Source organism: Chiloscyllium plagiosum, unplaced genomic scaffold, assembly GCF_037043375.1.
Source record: "Chiloscyllium plagiosum isolate Xiang-an unplaced genomic scaffold, Cpla_swu_hap1 HiC_scaffold_34, whole genome shotgun sequence".
NCBI classification, from domain to species: domain Eukaryota; kingdom Metazoa; phylum Chordata; class Chondrichthyes; order Orectolobiformes; family Hemiscylliidae; genus Chiloscyllium; species Chiloscyllium plagiosum.
Genome location: NW_028270172.1, coordinates 12,211,715 through 12,234,500, shown reverse-complemented (window position 1 = coordinate 12,234,500; position 22,786 = coordinate 12,211,715). Strand labels below are relative to the sequence as shown.

The following is a 22,786-nucleotide window of genomic DNA, read 5'->3' as shown; positions in this document are numbered from 1 at the left end:
CTTTACCCTCCACATTGTATTTGTCCCTGCTGCTTCTCTACCTGTCAAGAGAATTAAAATAACTTCCCAACCTATTTCAGTTTGAACATGTCACAATGTTCCATAATCCCTTCTTCACAAGTGCTGCCTATCCAGATTTTCTCCAGTATTTTGTGGATGTTGGAAATGTGAAACACGGCATTTTCCTTTTATTTGGGCTTTTAACTGCAGAGGAAATTAACATAAAAAGAAAACTGAGAACAAATTTGCATTGCTGGTATCTATGAAGGTGCATCCTTTGCACCATACTGAAGGCATGTGAACACATCTACTCTACAGCCACCTGAGTGCAGGCAAGACAGCAAAAGGTGGCTTATAATCCTGCTGGGAATTGCTCCCAGTTTGTGTTTTCACTGGATCATTTCCATACTCTTATAATTAGCTGTACACATTCAGGAAGCAACCACAAGTTTAAGGCAAGTGCGTTAACTTATTCTGCCACTCTGCTTTTTGCACAAAACAAATGAGTACTTAGCAAGCCAGGGCACATCAGATGGGGCAGGAGTTAAAACACAACAAAAACTCAATAGGAAATGAATGCAAATATTCATTAGCCGTGGCACTTGCTGCTGTCTGACTCGGAGCAGGACAAAGGATCACATTAAGTAGTGATTAAAAAGGATGTCTTGCAGGCCCTTCATTTCACACATTTTAACTCATACAGAGCCACAGCCTGACATCAATCTCATTCACATCAACTGGGCACTGTTTTAAAAAAAACTACAAACAATGAGACCTCCGAGGCCTTTATTGGTCTGAGCATTGAGTATAGGAATTGAGAGGTCATGTTGCAGCTGTACAAGACATTGGTGAGGCCACTTTTGGAATACTGCGTGCAATTCTGGTCTCCCTTCTATAGGAAGGATGTTATGAAACTTGAAAAGGTTCAGAAAATATTTAAAAGGATGTTGCCAGGGTTGGAGGTTTGAAACAGAGAGACAGAATAGACTGTGGCTATCATCCCTGAAGCATCAGAGGCTGAAGGGTGACCTCAGAGGTTTATAAATCATGAAGGGCATGGATAGAATAAGTAGACAAGGTCTTTTGCCTCGGTCGGGGGAGTCCAGAACTAGAGGGCATAGGTTTAGGGTGAGGGGAAATATTTAAAAGAGACATATGCGACAAAGTTTTCACACAAAGGGTGGTGCATATATGGAACGAGCTGTCAAAGGAAGTGGTGCAGGCTGCTACAATTACAAAATTTAAAAGGCATCTGGATAGGTATATGAATAGGAAGGGTTTAGAGGGATATGGCCCAAATGCTGGCAAATGGGACTAAATTAAGTTAGGATATCTGGTCAGCATGGACAAGTTGGAGCGAAGGGTCTGTTTCCATACTGCACATCTCTAACTATGACCTCAACGAACTGGAGGGGAACAGTATTTGCAAATTGAGACACCAAAATGCCCACTATTTCAAAACTTCACCTTTTAAACATAGAAACATAAGATAGGGGCAGGAGGCCATTTGGTCCTTTGAGCCTTCTCCACCGTTCATCACGATCATGGCTCACCATCCAATTCAATAGCCTAATCCTACTTTCTCCCCACAAATTTTCATCCCATTCATCCCAAGTGTTCTATCGTGCCACCTCTTGAATGCACTTGTACTTTGTTACACCTGTGCGAAGACAGTCAACACCATGCATTTTAGTGTCTCACTACTATTAGCTATATAAGCTCCAAGTTCACTCTCTTACAATCCAAGTTGGAGAAGCACATTATAGAATCACCCACAAAATTGGAAACTCCTGGAATTATGCAAAGTTGACTGACCTGAGTACGGTAGCATTACAGTGAGGTATAATGGACTTTCTGATGACCACACAAAAGGAACAAAAATTCATCACCACTCCCATAAATATGGCGCCCTGTAATAATAGTACCAGGTCAGTTATGGTACCCAAATGCAATGAAAATTCTCAACGTTAGTCAATTGCAAAAACAAACCCAGGCTCTTCCAAATCTATTAAGCAAATTTCCATATTAGCCAGAATTACCAATATTCTCAACCATGTCAATAATAGAAAACTACAAGATTTTGTTCAAAGAACCTCCGGCTCTGTGTCTGAGAATAGGCGGCAAAGATAGGGATCAAGATCAGAACGTCTTACTAAAGATGAACCTTTAAAGATAGGATGCATTACATTTGAGAAACTTGTATTCAAATTTGGGCAGTGATGGTGATGTGGGTTTTGGGGATGAGAGAAAGTGTAGAGAAAAGGAGGAAAACAATCTTCAGGGGAGCAGTGCACATCAGACGGGGGGGGGGGCGCAGAGGATATTTACAACCTTTGCCAGGTGACCCAAATTAACTTTCAATTACATAATGCCATTGCTCATTTCTACTCCCATAACATTACCATCCAACCAGTGAAACACTCATCTGAAATTTCTTCCCTAAAGTTCTTCACCTCTCTTCTCTTGCACATTCCTTCTTGAAGGCAGTCCTTAAAACAGGTCTCTATATCTCCCTCTGCAGCAGTGCCATTTTATTTTATCATGTTTCTCAAGCATCTCAAACACCTAGTTACATTAAAGATGCTGTTGTGTATAATTACAAATTACTGTGACTGATGAGACAAGGCACAGTACTAAAGTACAGCAAGGGTACAAGGGTAATGAGGGATGGAGTAGGGCCCATTAAGGATCACAATGGTAATTTGTCACTGGAGCCAATGGGTGGAAATAGGGTTCTAAATGAATTGGGTCAGTCTTCACGAGTGAGATGAACAGTATGGGTACGGAAATCAGGGAGGAAGACAGATATACTTAAAAGAAATTAAGAGTCAGAGAGGAAGCTGAGTGAAAGAAAAATCTCCACAACTAGATGAAATGTATCCCAGGCTACTGAATGAGCCAAGGAAGGAAATAGCAAGGCTGCTGGCAATAACTTTCAATTCCTCCATGGTCACAGGAGAGGTGCCAAAGGTTTGGAGGACAGTCAATGTGGTCCTGTTATTCAAGGAGGGAGCAAGGGATAAACCAGGAAACTGCAACTTAGTCAATCTAACCTCTAAGGAAAACAACTGAAAGCAAGTCTGAGGAACAGACTAAATCTGCACTTGAAAGGGCATTGATTAATCAACAGTCAGCTTGGTTTTGTTCAGGGATGTTATGTCTGATCAACTGGATTGAATTTTTCAAAGAGGTAGCCACGTACGTAGATGTATGATGGGAATGTATTTAATTATTTGACTTCAGCAAGGCTTTTAATAAGGTGCTGAAAATGTGTTGCTGGAACAGCGCAGGTCAGGCAGCATCCAGGGAACAGGAGAATCGACGTTTCGGGCATAAGGCCTTCTTCAGGAATGAGGAAAGTGTGTCCAGCTGGCTAAGATAAAAGGTAGGGAGGAGGGACTTGGGGGAGGGGCGTTGGAAATGCGATAGGTGGAAAGAGGTCAAGGTGAGGGTGATAGGTCAGACTGGGGTGGGGGCGGAGAGGTCAGGAAGAAGATTGCAGGTTAGGAAGACGGTGCTGAGTTCGATGGATTTGACTGAGACAAGGTGGGGGGGGGGGGGAAATGAGGAAACTGGTGAAATCCGAGTTCAACCCTTGTGGTTGGAGGGTTCCTAGGCGGAAGATGAGACGCTCTTCCTCCAACCGTCGTGTTGTTGTGGTCTGACGATGGAGGAGTCCAAGGACCTGCATATCCTTGGTGGAGTGGGAGGGGGAGTTGAAGTGTTGAGCCACAGGGTGGTTGGGTTGGTTGGTCCGGGTGTCCCAGAGGTGTTCTCTGAAACGTGTGTGGAGGTGCAGGTGAATTTTTGGCGGATATGGAAGTTTCCTTTGGGGCTTTGGAGGGAGGTGAGGGCGCAAGTCTTGCACCTCCTGCGGTTGCAGGGGAAGGTGCTGGGAGTGGAGGTTGGGTTGGTGGGGGGGGGGGGGGGGTGTGGATCTGACGAGGGAGTCACGGAGGGAATGGTCTTTACGGAATGCTGATAGGGGAGGGGAGGGAAATATATCCTTGGTGGTGGGGTTCGTTTGGAGGTGGCGGAAATGACAGCGGATGATACGCTCTACATGGAGGTTGGTGGGGTGGTAGGTGAGGACCAGTGGGGTTCTGTCCTGGTGGTGGTTGGAGGGGTGGGGCTCAATGGCAGAGGAGCGGGAAGTGGAAGAGATGCGGTGGAGGGCATCGTCGACCACATCGGGGGGGGAAATTGCGGTCCGTGAAGAAGGAGGCCATCTGGGTTGTACGTTTTTGGAACTGGACCTCCTGGGAGCAGATGCGGCAGAGACAAAGGTGCAGATGCGGTAAGGGGCCGCAGAGAGACTGACACCAACGCTAAGAGCACATGGGATTCAAGGAAATTTAGCTAATTGGATCCAGAATTTGTTGAGTGGCAGGAAGCAGGTAATGGTCAAGGGGTGTTTTTAATAACAGGGACACCTGTGTCCAGTAGGGTTCTGCAGGGATTAGTGCTGGACCCCCTGTGGCAGAAATAATGATACACTTGAAAATAAGATCATAAACAATACAAAAATTGGTGGTTTGGCAAATAACATGGAGGACATCCTTTGATTATAGGGCAATATAGATGGATTGGTCAAATAGACTGAACGTGGGCAGGACAAACAAAGCAAGGGAATTCATGGACAGTAGAGCACCAGGGAGCATGAAGGAACAGAGGGACCTTGGTGCTGATGCCCACATCGCCTTAAAGTATCAGGACAAGTAGATAAAGTAGTTACCAGGACACATGGGATACTTACGTCCATTAGCCAAGACAGTTCAGAAGCAAGGTTATGGTGGAACTGTACAAAACATTGGTTGGACCACAGCTAGTGCACTGCATGCAGTTCTGGAATCTACAATATAGGGGGAATGTGATTGCACTGAAGAGCTTGCAGAGGGGTTTACGAGCAAGTGGGAATCTGGAACTCACTGCCTAGAAGGATGGAACGGGCATAAACCATCAACATTTTAGAAATATAGGTACAGTCGGCTCTAATTGTAACACCACTGTTCCGTTCTTATGCGATCTCCATTTTAAGAAAATCACACAATAGCCACACCATTTAAACAAACGGGGCTGAAATCATGTTATAGCCAATACAGGTAAACAAAGTTCCCATTCTACAAATAATGGTTTAAGTTCTTCAATCGCAATCAATCCAATTTGCATTGAACAACCACATTATAGCAGAACAGACTATGTATGTGCAATGCCAAGGCATACAAGATTTGGGGATGCCGGTGTTGAACTGGGGTGTACAAAGTTAAAAGTCACAACACCAGGTTATAGTCCAAAAGGTTTATTTGGAAGCACTTAGCTTTTGGAGCACCGATCCTTCATCAGACATTAGGAGGCCAGCTTTGACCAATGCAGATTTGAAGTGTTATATAGGGCCTGCGAGATATGACCAAGACATTAATGGCTGCTGGGGCACGTCAGGTAACGTGGTATTAATACTGGGGAATTCAGCTGTACGTTGAACTATTAAAATAGCCAGAGTGGAAAATGTAAATTAGGTATGCAACTCTTTCAAACATTAAAAAATAGGTTCAGCCTTTGCAGTATTAGAAAATAATTGGAAAGAGTATACGTGGACACTTCAAAACAGACCGAAAAGATGTGGAAAGGAAATGGAGGTGACACTCATGCTGTAAAGACTGTTGGACAAAAACAAATTAGAGACTGGAACCAGAATAAAGCCAAGCTTTGAAGAAAGTTGGCAATAGGTTTAAAAGAGAGCAGAATCTATCAATAATTTTGGCAAGACTAAGGGCAAGGTGAACGAGGAATCAGCAGACCAAAAGTCTCCTGGGCTTGGGTGATTGACAGATATTGCAAACTGACAAGATCAGGTCACGTCAAAAATTGAGCAGCTTGGAGCTGGTCAGAGATTTTGGCTAACTAGAGAGAGGTAAATTGGAAGGGAGTATTCACCAGAATACACTGTAGATACTAAATACAATTACAATCCAATTCTGCAGTTCTTGGGCACAAAAGTCTTGTTGCCTGACAAGTTGGGCAAAGATAATGGAGCTAGGAAAACTTATAAATGGGTAAGAGAGTTGAAGAAGATTTCCCAGTGGCAATAGACAAGGACAATGGAAGCTATAGGGTGACATCAAGGACGGATAAACCAAAAAGAAATCGAACATAACTGAAGTCGAGGTGACTAAACACAGGACACAAGTTAAAAGACTGAAAGAACAACTGATCACAAGGACTCTGACATAACAGCAATGACTTAAAGAAAAAGGTGGAGGAAAAGAATGAGAGATATCCACAAGGATTGAGGATGACAAACTACAGTTCCCTACAGTTGTTTCAGCTCAGAACCAACTTTAAATTTGTCTGTTATTTAAGTCTCAGGAACTCAGTCAAACATCTCACCTCCAAAGCAAAAATCATTACAATTAAGTAACTTATACTTTCAGTTCCTACAAAGCACTGACTGAACTCTCAATTTCAACCACACAACTGGTTTAGATCACCAAGACAGGATGCAATACAGACACACAAGATTTCCTACCACAGACCACAGGAAGAAAGATTAGTTGAGGTGTAAGAGCCCAATAATACTGATGCACAGTAGCAGACTAAAGCCATGTACAAGCATTGCGCCCAGCATTAAGTAATCAACCAGGGCAAACCATCAAAAAGTGACAGGCGATCACTTCAAATTAAGTAGGTAGTGACTGAATCAAAAGGAACCAATAAAACTAATTAATTCTTCAAATTCTCAAACATAGTCGTCAAACACAAATGCCCTCAGACAACAGATGTGAACAAATCTTAATATCGACATCTCATCAGCAGGATTCCTCAAAATCTATGAATTGTCAGATTTATGAAAACTGGAAATAAAAAAAACAATAAATTTAAACTCACTGACAGCATCTCCGGAACAGGAAGAGTTAACACACGAGGTCCATGACCTCAAGCTGGACAATAGGTAATTAATCTGAAAAACCTTTTGTTCTTCACCACATTTGCTACTAGACCTCCTGAGTATTTTGCTTTCATTGCAGAGGACTGGTTCTATCTGGATTTCTTTTCTGATTTATGCTGGGGTAGTTTCACAGGTGTTTAGAACTGATACCTTACAGAAGCAACCATTTTTACAAGTCTAAGACAAATGCTGGCAGCCTTTCAAATGACAGAAAATCAAACAGCCAAGCCCAAACCTCTACTCTCCCAAAATCCATGTTCTCATCCATTTGTTAATTTCAGTCCTCCCAATACCAAAGAGAGAGCTCAACTGTCGTGTTCCAATTGCCAGCCCAAGATCAGCTAACGTCATTCTCCAGGAAGTAATGATAAGCCAGAAATTATACATTTTCATTTAACATTTTACAACACTTGGTTAGAGATTTAATTGCACTTTACATTCTAAATGATTCTTCATAGACACCATGAAGCAGCCTACTTCACCTTAACAAATCTTGACAATGCAGTTCCTTCCTTTCCTCAGTATCTCTTCCCAAAACTGCCAGAATACAACTGGCTTCCTAAAGATAAACACCAAGTTACAATAATCATTAAAATTTAAAAATGATGAATATCAGGTAGAGTTCCTCAAGAATAATGTCATTGTATTTGCACTTGTATTTGTAATTGTTAATCATTGTCTCTAGATTACAATGATTTCCATTTATACAGCACCATTTTACATAAATATCCCTAGCTTTAGAATGTTATAAAATAATTTAGCACAGATGAGGGCAGATAAACAAAAGCAAAGTTGAGAAAGTAACTTTTAAGGAGCAATTCGATGCAGGAAAGGGCGGGGGTCGGGCAGGCAAAAATGCTTAGTGTCAGAATCTCAAAGCTGAAGTCCTTAGCAGCTAAAGGCTTGTCTTATAAATGGTGCAGCAATTGAAACTAAAGTAACGCAAGGAGGTAAACATTGAAGCCTTGGTGGGATTTCAAAGCAGGATTAAGGTATTGGTCAACCAGGAGCCAATCCAGGAAAACCAGGATTAATGGACACAGGTAGAGTTTTGAAGATCAAGTTTTATGAATGAGAGACAGCCAGGAGTTAACTGGAATAGTCATGACTGCAGGAGAAAAACAGCTATAGGTTTCAACAGGAGAGTCAAGTAGTAAACAGAATGAGGCAATGCTAGAAGTGGAAACAAGTAGTCATAGTGATGGCATGAATGCCTAGTCAGAAGCTCTTAGAGGTCAGGTATAAGACCAATGTTACAATGGTTCAGCTTCATATTTGCCAGAAATAAAGATAATAATAGTAGAAAGGAACAGAATTAATACAAGGAACTAAGAAAAATACCTTTGACCTTCCCACGGTTTAGTTGGGGGGAAATTTCTGCTCATCTGGCTCTGGTTGCTAAGCATGCAATTTACTAATTTACAGATATCCAAGAGTTGTGTGGCGATGTTGAGGGATAGGTGGGTGGTATCAGTATACATGGCAAAACTGACACTACATTCTCAGATGTCACCAAGATCCAGTATATTGATTAGAAATCACAATTACCTCATCACAAGAACACCAGGATACTGTAGCTATTATTGTACCACCTCTGCTGTAGTCAACAGGCCTTACTCACTGTTGCCCTGGATTTCCTTTTAAGTAAAGGAATGGTCAGATTTGGATTCTGCAATCAATGAAACTTTATCTGGTTTCACTTTGAACAGTTTCGAGCTATGCGGCATAAAATTCTTCCACACCCATATGAGTCACTCTACACAACACCATTTACAGATTTAATTTCAAAATCTCGTCACTCATTCTACAACAAATGTTAGTCACCCATTCAATATCACTGCCTATTCAGGAGGCCTTAGCTATTGTCATACTTGTACTGAAGAGTGGGGTTTATGTATTAGATTTATTTCAAAAAGATGAAAAGCTTACAACTTCCAATATAAACTCCCAGCTAAAATTATGCCTTTCTTCAGAATGTTAAACATTGCTCTTATACTTTGAAACTTCACTATTAGCAAACAAATCACCACAGTACTGAATTAACTTTGCCAAGGAAGTACTGCAAACATGCCTACACTCAGAAGAAAATCAAGAGAGCTCTGAAATTTGGTAATTCATTGCATAGACAAACAAAAGGAAATGACATAAAAAGAGCTGCAGGCAGAATAGTCTCTGGCCCAGATTAGTCATCTTCCTCAGGAAGAGAGGGAGAAAACAAGAGCTCCTGGGTTACACGTCCACTCATCTTCCTGAAAGAATCAGGCAGCCAGTACCAGTTCGTATGGAGAATTAATACACTTTATAATGGAAAAATCAGGAAACAAATTCAAGGTATTATCAGATGAGAAGTTTGAAAGCCCAAGCTGTTGTAGAAGAGTGCAACATACACATTGACAAGATGTTTGTTGCACACACTTCACGAATATATCTCCAGACTTGCACTCAGTCAAAATGTCTATCTCGCAATAAAATGAAAACCCAGACTAGCAGAGGCCATACATCAGCTAAAATTCATTCTGGCATAAGCCAATACTCCAAAACCATGTCAAAAAGTGCTGTGCAGTCCAATCAGGTTACAGAAGACCAATTATTCTACTGTAATTAATCTGAATCACATTACTATGCTAACAGCTCAGTCATGCCAAAGCAAGCCCAACTAGGGCCCCAAGTGACCTCAAGATGAACTCAATGGAAAAAGTACCAACTTAATTTCACTTGAGGTCATTGGAAAACTTTTCCATTCTAAAGGACTTAAAATGAATGCATTATCTAAAGCAAAAGCCACAAAAACAAAACTCTTATAAACAGGCTAAGCAGAGGTCAATACATTTAATCGTACCAAGTACAGCTGGACATTAATATGCATTTTAGATCTCCGATCAATAAGGCTACAGAAAGACTTTGAGATCAAAATTGAGGCAGATTTAGGGAATAAACTTGGACTTTCAAACTTAATCACAGCTACCTTCTACAACTGTGCTGCAAACATCAATCACCAGAAAACTGAAAATTGCATTACAGAAACATTGGGTCTGTTATCCAAAATATTTTCTATTATCTACTTAAAAAGACTAATTAAAAAACAAAATGGTAGGTAGAATATAAAATGCTGATTGTACTAGCCAAGCAATTTGATATATGCCTTTGTCACTTTGACTTTCCTACCATGCAATCCCTAGCTGGTAAGGCTGTTAGTCAGTGACCAATGTGGGTTTGGGTGGAGGGATAGTGGAGTAGAGCAATATTCTCCCTTATCCAATAGTCAGATAAGGATGCTAGGTCAGCTAAGAGTAGACCACTGAAAAGGCAGACAAACAGACATTGTTTAAAAAAGCAGGCAAAAATATATCACTATTAACACAAACCAATGTGTGAAAAGAATCAGCCAAGGAAACAAGCTACCAGTATTATTGGAGCAAAGAACTGAAACGGGAAGTTTTTTTTTTAAAACCTCAAGATTCAATGAATATAAAGACAGTTACTCACATCTGTAATCAAGAATTCCAATATCAGAGACACACCATAATAAACCATTAGCTCATCTTAAATTCTATATAATTCCATGCAACAAAACATGCAATAAATGCATTTAAATCAAGGCCTACAAATTAAATTCAAATTTTAATTATTGATCATTCTAGTATACTGCTATGGGGAGAAATGAAAGACACCCTGAATCGGGCTGTTTTTCTTTAAAAGCTGAAGCATTCAGCTATAATAGCAATCTGCAAAATCTTTGGCTTTCTATGCATAAGAATGACCCACTTACTTCAGATGAAAGAATTTCTTTAAAATATCATTCTGTTCTCAAAGTGAATGCAACATTTAGAATTAACATTGATTTTTAAAGAATGGCTTGCTTAATTACTTAGAATACACAACCTTGTTTCTAAAACCTTTTACCTTGCAAGGTCACTGCACAATGTAGAGCTGTCTACAAGTTGGTAACACCGAGTCCATGTTTATGCTAGATAAATACTAGTTTTAAATCAGTACATAAAAGACTACGTCAAACAGACAGATCTGCACAAAGTCAAGTTTGAATAAACCCACAAACGGTCACACTAACAAGCTGTATATTGGCTCAGAAATTGGAATGGCACAGACAGACCAACAAATTAAGGTCAAAACAACATACTCAACATACAGACTTGCAAAAGGATTTACCAACATTATAAAGAAGCCTGGATCGTTGTGCAGAATTTAAACTAAACAACCTTTTCTTCAAGCTTATTTGTTCCTTTTCATACTTCAAATTAATTATGGTTACAACTACAGCATTCAGCTTTATGGATGAATTACTGACACTGCACCCAAGATTCTTAAATCACTTGTTATGTCACACTCAAATGCCATTATGACATTCTACTTTAAGAAGGTATTTTCTTCAATGCAAGACAGTCTTCAAGATTAATACTCAGAAAACATCTTACTTCCAAACAATTTCCTTCCATTCGTGAAGGCATTTATTCATACAGGAAATTCTTTGAACATTCTAGCCTCCTAGCAATTTGCTGTTCTTTTCACATCAACCCAGACAGCATACAGGTTGTACAACTTACAGGAATAATTCTGTCACCACTCAACAAAGCCAAAGGAAATTCTAACTAACGTGACTAGGAAAGGTGGGCCAATTTTTCCACTCGCCTGGGAGAGGGCTACTGGTTGATGCCCCCTAGCTCACCAGACAAGGAATCAAAGCTTGGCCCTTCTGGTCACAATTCCACTGCGGATATAAATTTTTTGACAGAACCATCAGCAACGCAGATCTATTATCAAATCAACACAAAAAGCATGAGGCCATAATGAGTATTTTGTCTCTCAACCACATTAACCCTACAAACCTGGCCTCTTGCCCCTCCCAGATTTAATTACTCCATCACTGGTAGCCAAGATTTCAAATGCTCGGCTCCCCAGCTTCAGATCTCCCCATAAATTCAGGTCATCTCAACTCTCCATGAGCATATCTTAGGTCAAGTGCCCCAATAGTTCACTTTTCACAGCTTTGGTGCTGTATTTGATCTCTTTGTAAACTTTCAACTATGAGCTGCCATCTCAAACCACTGCAGTCTATTTGATGTCGGGAGATCCATAGTCATTGGGGATTCCAGGATTTTGATTCAGCAACAGTGAAGGAAAAGTAACATATTTCCAAGTCAGGACAGTGAATGGCTGGGAGGAGAACTTTTAGATGTCCTTTAAAAAGCCGTTTTGCTGTCTTTCGCAGGGTGAGAGTGAGCCCAGCATCGTGAGCATGTGCAGTGGTGGCGAGTGTCAGCAAGCCCTTAGAGCTCATAATAGCAGCAAGTGTGGCTTCAGTAGTGAGAGATGACACCAGAGCATGGGGATGTCAACATTGGTGGGCTCACCAGTGAAGGACTCAAGGCTGCAGCAGCACCGTTTGAAGATGGCAGAGACAGGTCAGCTTCTGCAGTCAGGAAAGGCAGCATTTTCAGATAGTGTCAGAATCAGGATGTTGGGCTACAGCTGCCAAGCAGGTTGACATGAGCAACAGTTGCATCAGTGGCAGCATGGCTGGCCTGGCGGTACTCCTGGACTACAGTAGTGGCAATGATGGTCCAAGCAGAACTCCTGGAATGTATTGTGATGCGGTGGCATTGGTGGGCCTGAAGCCTGATGTGGATTCCTAGGTTAGTTACTGGCCTGGATGATAATTCCTGTTGCAAGATGCTAGGACTCCTCCTTGAGCAATCTCAAAGACGTAAACATGTAAATGTGGGCCAAAATACAGAAACATTCTGTCATTTGCTGATGTTCAGGTGCAGCCATAGCTATCAGGAAATAGAAAACTTGTGCCCAACAGGAAACCCATTCTGAATGTTTCAGAATCTTTACTGTGCATCTGACAGATCAGAACTAACCTGGACATGCACAATAGCACCGAATTTCCTTAAGCATAAGGATGCTGCAATCCCAGTGGCAACATTCCTGACCTCAAGTACACATTGAGACACTATAACAATCACTCACCAAAAATTAGCGTACTCACTGTCATGCTACATAATGTGGAAATGGATTCCCAAGTAACTACACAACATGGTTTCGCAGGTTTCAATGAAGTGAGCCCAATATTACCATGTTCCTTTCAGAACAGACATACTTAAAATGGCAAAACAAACCAAAATATGGATACTCATCATGCCTACAACCACAGAGTCATCTATCATGGAAAGAGACCCTTCGGTCCAACTTGTCCAATCTACTGTTTCATTTTTTCCTTTATGGTACTATTTGCATGCTTACAATCTTATTGCGTTGTTTGATTTATTTCAAACTAGTAAATTTGCAAAGAGCTATTTTCAGTTCACTTGACTCACTGGTGTTTAAATTCTAAAATCAAAACTAAGAACTGTGGGCATTGGCAATAAATGTTGTAACCCTTGATGTTTTAGAACCAAACAAAAGCTTGCACATCCAGAGCAGATCCCTCACCCGACCCCTGGTGCAGGAAGAATGGCATACAAGTAGAGGCAGAGTTATATTTATTGACACATCCAACCAACATTCAATACAGCTAGCACTGACACAATGGGCCGAACGACAGCCTTGTGCCAAATCACTAATAAATCACATCAGTTAAAAGTATCCAAGAAGCGCCCACATTTCAGCATCTGGTTTTAGATATTTATAGTTAATAGGTGTAATATATAGAACTTTCCAGTGACTGTCAACCAGCGGTGTCTCTCTCACCAATGCCTCATACTAGCTTAACAGGAACCAACACCCTGTTTTAATGCATTCCAGAGTCTTTAGAGCAGCTTCAAGCTTTTAATTTTGAATTTCCAGGCCCTGTATAAAAATTACAACGAACTACTAAAATAAAAAAGTTTAAATATCAACTATTTGCACCATTTTCTAAAGCTAGTTGTGACTACTCCTTGACACACATGGAATTCATTTGATAAACTTCAAAGGACCAGTAGTCTCCACACACCTTATCCTAACCACATTCTTTCCAATATGCCATACTGAATGCATTTCTACAACCACAACTTTACAGACAATCCTTTGCTGGTATTGGCACAAGTTTTTAAAAATTCTTCAAAATAATGTAGACATTGTACAAAGACAAATTTTGCAGATTTTTACAGATTTCAAAGCAGGGAACCATTATTAAATGGAACTATGAAAGCCAGTCATGAACAAATTTGAAATTTATTAAAAGCTCTACTGTAAGGCAGCTGGGGGTACAAAATGCAGATCACCAGTGCCAAAGTCTTATCTTTCTGAAATTAATGAAAATCAAATCAAATCAAACTACCTGCAAAAAAAATTGGGCTACATTCTAATGTTATGATGGCACTGTCCCAATTAATGGGGAAGTGCACAAAAGGATTTAAATTAGTCTTGCAATTGCTTGATCAATTGATGGAAGACAATGGGGAACACTGCAAAAGGGCAACTTTACACCACAAGGCCCATCCTCCCTGAATAGTTTCCCCAGAGATGAGCAAAACATTAATCCACTGTTTACACCAAATACTCCTGAAAACTACTCCAATTAGACCAACATACACATCAAATATCAGTGTACACGTAAAGAAAATAAACTTAAGTGCTAGAAATACTGGTTCATCAGCTTCCAACTAGGAAATGGGCTAATGTTTTAGGTATGCTCACTGAGAATGACTGCCTTGTCTTGGCCAAAAGGTTGCTCTGAGTTTTTCAGCTGCTGCAAGACTGGCTGCACCAATTCCCAGCCTAATAATCCAGATTCACGTCAAAACATTCCACATAGCTTCCATACTTTAAGCAGCTATGTGCCATATTTACATTGCTGGCACAGGCAAACAAGCTCCCTTCCCATTATAAAGGGAACCAGAATGCATTTATATAGAACAGCCAACTTACAATTAATCTATAAACAGTTTATATTCCATTGTCTGAAAACAGAAGCCTGCTTTAAAACCCCCTCAAAATATCTGACAAACATTGGTCGTTTATGCTGTTGCAGTTAAGGTCAAATTCAAATAATTGTGCATTTTCCCACAATTATATTGCCTCATTCAAAAAATTTCTGGCTGCAAAGCATTTCAAACTTCATGAAATGAAAGGGGCTGTAACAAGACGCAGATACTCAGCAAATGTACAGGCTTATGTTTTAAGCTTAGGGGCAAGAGTTCTGAAAAATAAACAATCCAAAAGGTGAAGCATCAACACATCTATTCTCCCCACAAATGCTTGCTAACTTGATGAGAGTTCCAACATATTCTGTTATCTATTTTCAGCATCTTCATCTTTGCTTATACCACAAACAGGTGCTTTGTTCTTTATATAGGCAAACAGTGTATACAGTCAGCACGGACCAAGTACAAGCTATAAGAATGTTCAATTGAACAAATATTGACTTGAAATCCATCACCTAACTCAACCATTGAAACTAGCAAAAGGATGATGGGAAAAATGCTAAAACAAAGGACAGCATTTTTATAAAAAAATGTTACTCTTCCTGTTGCAACACTGAAGTCTTTTGTCTGAACAACTGATACATTCAATAATTCCCAACTTCAAATCCAGTTTATAATATTTCATTCTGAGCATTTAAACAGGAACAGGTTGACTGAACCGATTATCAAGTGTGGCTTTCTTTATTCTGGTTAAATAAATCCACAGGGGTCTGGTTTACTTCACATTAGGCCAGAATCTTAAAAGTAAAAATGAATTATTTGCATGAACAATTTGAAATATTCTGGCGAGGTGCAGAAATAAAGTAGTACATGCAAACACACAAGACTTTTTTCTCAACTCCCTTCCAGCCTTAAACACCATTCCCCAAAGTCATTTGTCACAGCTGCCCGAGACTTAAAAAAGGTGACCTGACTTTCTTAAAAAAAAAACAGCAGGCATTGTTAATCACTAACTGAACTCCAGTAAACATATTTTCTGCATTAACGGAGCTACTTCAAACTTTGTACGCTAGAGAGAATCTACTAAACATGTTAAACTCCAGTACAAAGCATGTGCAAAACGAAGTCAACAAATTTTTTTAAATTCTAATATTTAGAACAGAAATATTTTCTGAATACAGATGTTATATAATAAACACTCATTCGTAGAAAATAAACAACAAATGTAGTACAAGGCCACAGTGAACAGGATACCATGTAAGCTACACAGCAGAATTCATTAAGGAAGCAAAAAAAGGGCAGTCGAGGACTCCAGCTTGCTTTGCATATGCACAGGGAGGGGTTAGCGCAACTGACAAATCCTTCTCTGCTCCCCCTATTGTTTACAATTATAGAGTTATCCAGTACAGTACTGTGACGATTGGTGGCCAGCAGCCATCGAAGCACAGTCCAACTGGAGCCACAGTGTTCAGGGAAGGAGAGATAGAGGGATAATCGGAATACAAACGCTAACTTAACATCCTTAAATTCCCTTCTGCTACACTTTTTAGTACAAACAAAAACACCTGCAATAAAATGCAACTTTCAAAAATGTACAGATAAAATTCATGCATCATTGCTTCAGGTGAAACTATGAGAACACAAATTGGTCAAAAAACAACTCATTTTCAACAGCTATCTCAACTTCATAACCAGATAGAGATAACCAAAATCTGTCACTGGAGTGCAACATTTATCTAACTTAATGATTCTTCTACTTTGGAATGCAAAAATAACAGTGGACACCAATAATCTATTAAATGAATTCTCATGCTTATAATAGGCTCAAGTAAAACAGCTAAAGTTACCAAAGCCAATGAGACACCAAAATACATTAAAACTATAAAGAAATACCAGTGTAGGAACTCAAATAGAACAGCTTTTAAGTTTAGCCAATGTCTTCAAGTGCAAGCATACACTGTAGTACAAACCTTAAATCATGACCACAGATCTTTGACTATAGGAAATTTTGTTTCTATTATGAGATACCATAAGTGGATTTCAGGAATTGAATTTTGTGATTGCATCTACTTTTAATACACTGGCCATATTATAGTGTGCTAAAAACATCTGGTCACTGCCACACATGAAAATACAGTTGGTCCAAACCAGTTCACATTTTTTTCTAGGTTAAAAACAATGAAATTGTCCAATACTGCACATTATACTTCTCCTCCCATTCAAAATGGAAGTGCCTCAACTTCACATTTGAAGTGTATCAACAGTCACAAGATTCCTGCTTCTACACACACCTAATTTCCATTTGCAACTCTAACCAGTGAGTTGTAAGGAAAACAAACTTGCAAACCATACATTCAGGAACCAACTACACTGAATAATAGATTGTAACTATCAATGCTAACATTTGAGATTTACACAAGCATAAAATGCAGGAACAAAACAGACCATATGTAAATCAATATCCATAAAAGCAGAATGTAAGGAAGGGACTAGATAGTAAAACCTGAAAACAACCACAATTGTTGCAATCGTGGTCACATTAAACTTCTATTTACTCAGCAAAAGGCATCCTCACATGAAACCTGAGGCAACAAGAAAACCCCATATTACTAGAAAGAATTATTCTGGAAGAAACAAAACAGATACTTTAAACTTGTCCTTTTCTTGCATTAAATTTGTATTACGTTGGATGCTCCTTTCCCGTTAAAAGGTTAAGCCAGTGCTCAAAATTTATATACTAGTACAAAAACAGATCTGTTTGCCTATGACCCAAAGCATTTATCAGTGAAATTACCTTAAAATGCAAATCCTAGACTGCTGCATAACTTGCCTACTCATTTGTTAATGAGCATGTTTTGCCCCATTTCATCGATTTTTCAACAAGTACTGCTCGAGATTCCAGACAATTTATCAATGACACGAGCATATTCACATATACCTAAAATTTGGGGATCAAGCTGCATGCTGCCAATTCAGAAAACAAAATCACCTCAATATAAACCCACTTTATGGTTTCATCCAGTTAAGGCATTCACCTTCCCACACTCCTGTAGCCTACACATGCACTCTTATAACTTGGGATAAAAAGCTAACTCTTCAATGTTTGCAACACAAGTACATGCCTCAGTCTTGTAGCCAAATGAATACCCAAGGACCCGTAAGGCCAGGAAAACAATGGCCCCTTGAGCTCTAAATCCAAAGCTAAACATCCTCCCATCGCCCCTGCACAGATCAGAGCAGCAGGCCTTCAGTATATATACCCTCCTGTCCTCCCCCAAGAAGGAACATCAGCTCCGCCAGGTAGAAACCCATCTTCGCACACCTGCCTTGGGATTAAAACAACATTGGTTCCACCACCCTCAGGGTAAAGAATGGCCCCCTATCCAGTCCAACCCCCTCGGACAGCAACAGGTACAATCACCCCCAGGGTAAATACTCACTCCTCTCTAAACCCCTTTGGGGTGAACAACCCCATTTTCATTCCTCCCCACCCCCCACCACCACGGTTACCTTCTCTATTGTTTCCTATCAACCATCTCTCAAGGAAAACATCCCCTCCTCTCTTGTCCCCCCTCTCAAGGTAACTGCCGCTGCCCATCTCTGGTCAACTCTGCCATCCCTCTGAGGTCATCTCAGATAAACTTATCCCTAGATAAACTTTTCATCCTCTCCTCTCACTGGCCCATTTGGGGTAAAGTCCCCATCCTCTTGATTTCCCCCACCAGCCCAGCACCCCACTCCTGTCTCACCCCCCAACCCAGAGTAAACTGCCTGTTCCTGTCTTCCCCACCCCAGGGTAAACTCCCCACTCCTGTCTCTCCCCTCCACCCCCATACTCCTGACTGTCTCTTCCCCCAACCTCAGGGTAAACTCCCCCACCCACTCCTCCTCTCCCCCCCCCACCCTCTCCTCCTCTCCCCCCCCCACCCTCTCCTCCCCTCTCCCCCCCCACCCCCCCCCCCACCCTCTCCTCCCCTCCCCCCCCCCCACCCTCTCCTCCCCTCTCCCCCCCCACCCTCTCCCCCCCCACCCTCTCCCCCCCCCACCCTCTCCCCCCCCCACCCTCTCCTCCCCTCTCCCCCCCCCACCCTCTCCCCCCCACCCTCTCTCCCCCAGCCCTCAGGGTAAACCCCCTCACCCTCTGCTGCTCTCTTCTCCCCCCCCCAGGGTAAACCCCCTCACACTCTGCTGCTCTCCCCCCCCCCCAGGGTAAACCCCCTCACACTCTGCTGCTCTCCCCCCCCCCCCCCCCAGGGTAAACCCCCTCACACTCTGCTGCTCTCTTTCTCCCCCCCCAGGGTAAACCCCCTCACCCTCTGCTGCTCTCTTCCCCCTCCTCGGGGTGATCTCCCCCACCCTCTGCTGATCTCCCCCACCCTCTGCTGCTCTCTTCTCTCTTCCTTCCCCCCCACCCCGGGTGATCTCCCCCACCTTCTCCCCCCCCCCTCAGGGTAATGTCCCGCCCACTCGTCTCCCATACTCAGTGTAAACTCCCCACCCCCCCCCCGGTGTAAACTCCGATCCCTTTTCACCCGGTAATAAACACCCGCCCCTCCCCCGATGCCACGTTGTTCGGAGAGTTAATCGACTTTTTGATCTTTTTTAATTCTGAAAGCGGGAGGAGCTGGCCACTCCCCCGCACACCCACCCACCCACCCCGACAGCAACCACCCCCTCCCCGCCCCCCCACCCCCAGTGAGGGATGGGCCGGAGGAGACCGGGCTCTCCCTCACCCACCGACGCTGAAGGACGGGCACCTCCAAAGTGGGGAAACCAGCAGCCAGCCCGGCTCCCACAGTGATCCTGAGGGCGGAGGCGAACTCTTGACTACTTTTACATATTTTAAAATAGCCTTTTCTCTCAACACCCTCCACCACTCCGAGAGGCTCTGACAGCGGCTCTTTCCCCTTCTCATACTCACTCACTTTCTCTTACTCACTCCTGCTCCGTCTCCCGTTCTCCAACCGCCGCCGCCGCCAGCGACTCCGACCAAAATGGCGACCGGCAGCAATGCCTCCTTATAAAGAGGCAGCGACACGGCGAGTGCCCCTCCGCCTGCGGAACGTAGTGCGTAACTTTCCAACCCACACCTGGCAGAAGGAAGAAGGAAATGGGGGTGTTCGGAACATAACTAACGACAAATTAACCTTTCTTCAGACTTTATCATGCACAGACCATGCATAAACCTCTTTAAAAATTATTATTTTATAGCACAGTCTCGAGTTGGGTTATGTTGATCTGTTTCTTGTTCGCTGATAGATTCTATTTTCCCCAATCCACACCCCTACCTCTTTTCTACTGCCCCTTTGCCCAGGCCCGGAGTCTGCGGAGGGATACTGTCTAGGCACTGTGGCCACAACACCTTGTGGTCAGGGAGCGCTAGAATCACACAGGCTGCAAGTAGCAGCTCAGCGGAACAAGTTTGCAACTGAAGCTCGTGTGAGACTATAAACCATATGCATAACATCCTTTCATTTATTTGGACTTCGTTCGCGAATTTCACATAAGTTTCTGCACTGAAAAAATAAATTGCAAACATTGTTTTCTCTTGCAACCCCTCCCCTTTCCCAACAAACTTGCATTCTTTGCAATTAAGTTTTAAACTTTCGAAACACTCAACTTCAAAGACTTTGCAAACACAAAAGACGATGCATGAGGATAAAATGAAACCCGCACCATTTTTTTTCGGGGAGGAGAGTGAACTTGACAGTTTCGTGGTTGTTAAATGTATAAGTTCTGCCTTTCAAAAAGCAATGAACTCACCCAGAAGTCACTTCAATTGACGGAAGTAGAGATGTACAAAGTTCGCTGCTGGGCATCCCACACAAAGGAAAAATGCGGCAGCATTAGAGGAAAAAGAGTTCCAGTGTGCAAAAATACTTAGTTTACAGCCTGGTTGGATTCCGGGAAGCAAAACTGATTTTAAAAAAAGACTAGAACAATGTGATCTTTTATTTACAAAATTAAATTTCTACTACCCTGAACTTTCCACATGAAACTTCTTGGCTCAACCTAACGAAAACAAAGCTAAAGCAATTCTGACCTATTGCTTTTGGTACTGCAGCATTTATTCGTAAACGTTAAAGTTACCACACAATCCATGAAATGGGAGCCCATATGTTGTATTTAAACTCTGATTTGTAATCGCTTTGGCGAAGATGGCATCCTGCGCATTATTAGCGAAAAATGTGACATATAATATGTAATTATATTTTTACGTTCAGAAGGAGAGGCTTTTACGCTCAAGACATCAAAAATTTCACAGCCAATGAATACTTTTGAAATAAATTCCGTTGTGGAAGAGTCACAGCCAATTTGTACACAGGAAGCTTCTCCAAACAAAATTTTATTTATTTAAATTCACAAACTATTTTGGAAATGCAGTTAAGATGTATTAATTCAGTGAAAGAAAAAAGGGCTGAGTTAAAGTAATGGTCAAAGTATTAAGAAGTTAATTTTAAGAGTTTAAAAACAAATTAAGCAAACTTTTGAACATGGATAAAAACAAAATTCCTATTTCTGATGAAGGGCTTTTGCCCGAAACGTCGAATTTCCTGCTTCTCGGATGCTGCCTGACCTGCTGTGCTTTTCCAGCACCACACTAATCGAAACTTTTGAACATATACCGGTTGCTGAAGAAAAATAAGTCCACATGGCTGTCAATCAATAAAGCAGTCAAAATTGTGTCATGGTTGTGTTGTATGTACTATGGTGATCCTACAAAGCGATATGGATAGGTTAAGTGAGTCGGCAAAGAACTGGCATAGAGTAATAATGTGGGAAAATAGGAAATTACCCATTTTGGCAGTAAGAGCAAAATAAAAGCAAATTATCTAACTGGTGAGAGGCTGCAGAGCACTGAGATGCAGAGAGTGGTGCCTTGTGCATGAATCACAGAGGGTTAGTGCACAGGTACAGCAAGTGATCAGGAAAGCAAATAGAATGGTATGTTTCATTGCAAGGGAAGTTTAATGCAAGATGAGGGAGGTTATGCTTCAATTACAGAGGACTTAAGTGAGATTGCATCTGGATTATGGTATACAGTACTGGTCAGCACTTATAGGTGGATGTTAATGCATTGAAAGCTATTCAGAGAATGTTTTCGAGACTAATACCTGGATTGAGCAGATAGCCTTAGGAGGAAATGCTAGGCTGGTATCCTCAAGATTTTAAAAGAGTCAGAGGGACTTCACTGAACTACATGAAATCCTGTTGAGTGGATTTGAGCAGGTGGATGTCTTGTGAATCTCTTGTGAGAGAATCTAGAATGAGGAGATATAGTTTAAAAATAAGGGGTCACCCATTTAAATCAGAAATGTGGAAAAGAATTCTCCCAGAGAGATATGAGTCTTTAGAATTTCCATCCTCAAAAGACAGAGGATGCAGAATGTTTATATATTTTTAAAGCAGAGGTAGATAGATTCTTGAATACTAGGAGGATCAAAAATTATCAGGTGGATATGTCGGAATGTAGAGTTGAGCTTAAAATCAGATCAGCCATGATCTTATTGAATAGGGTAGCAAGCTCAAAGGGCCACCCGCCCTACTCTTCTTCCTCGTTCGTTTGTTCATATTCCTACACCCCAAGGAGAGCAACAGCTCATGAAGGCAACACACTAACACCTTTTTCATGACAACTAGGAATGTGGCCATATGCTGACCTAACCAAAGGCTCCCCCATGAGTTGTTGAACAAATTTCAAAAAATGGCTGACCAATATTAAAATGTATTCTCAGCTTTTTTTTACATATCAAATTTAACTGTATACTTTGATAATTAATCATTCCCTAGGTAACTACAGAATCATCTAACAGTCTCCCATCACATTTGAGTGTCATTGTGCAGCAACTGACTGAATGGTCAGCTGCAGTTTATGTTGCAGTAATTCAACTTAGACATGACTTTATGGGAGTGACCACCTGATCCTGTGCCCCCCACAACATCTTGAACTTGAAGAGCATATGGGACAAAG

General features: G+C 41.5%; 1 protein-coding gene across 2 annotated transcripts in view; it reads right to left on the bottom strand.

Annotated features, from left to right (window-relative positions):
- LOC122564524 (catenin beta-1) overlaps positions 1 to 19,830 on the bottom strand; it is a 37,371-nt gene extending 17,541 nt beyond the window's left edge. Inside the window, exon 1 of one of the 2 annotated variants that reach the window (XM_043719562.2) lies at positions 19,740 to 19,830. The gene's annotated coding sequence lies outside the window, so the exon portion shown is untranslated. The remainder of the gene's footprint in view (positions 1 to 19,739) is intronic. The other variant, XM_043719561.2, reaches the window with a different exon arrangement.
- Between the last annotated feature and the right edge of the window lie 2,956 nt (positions 19,831 to 22,786).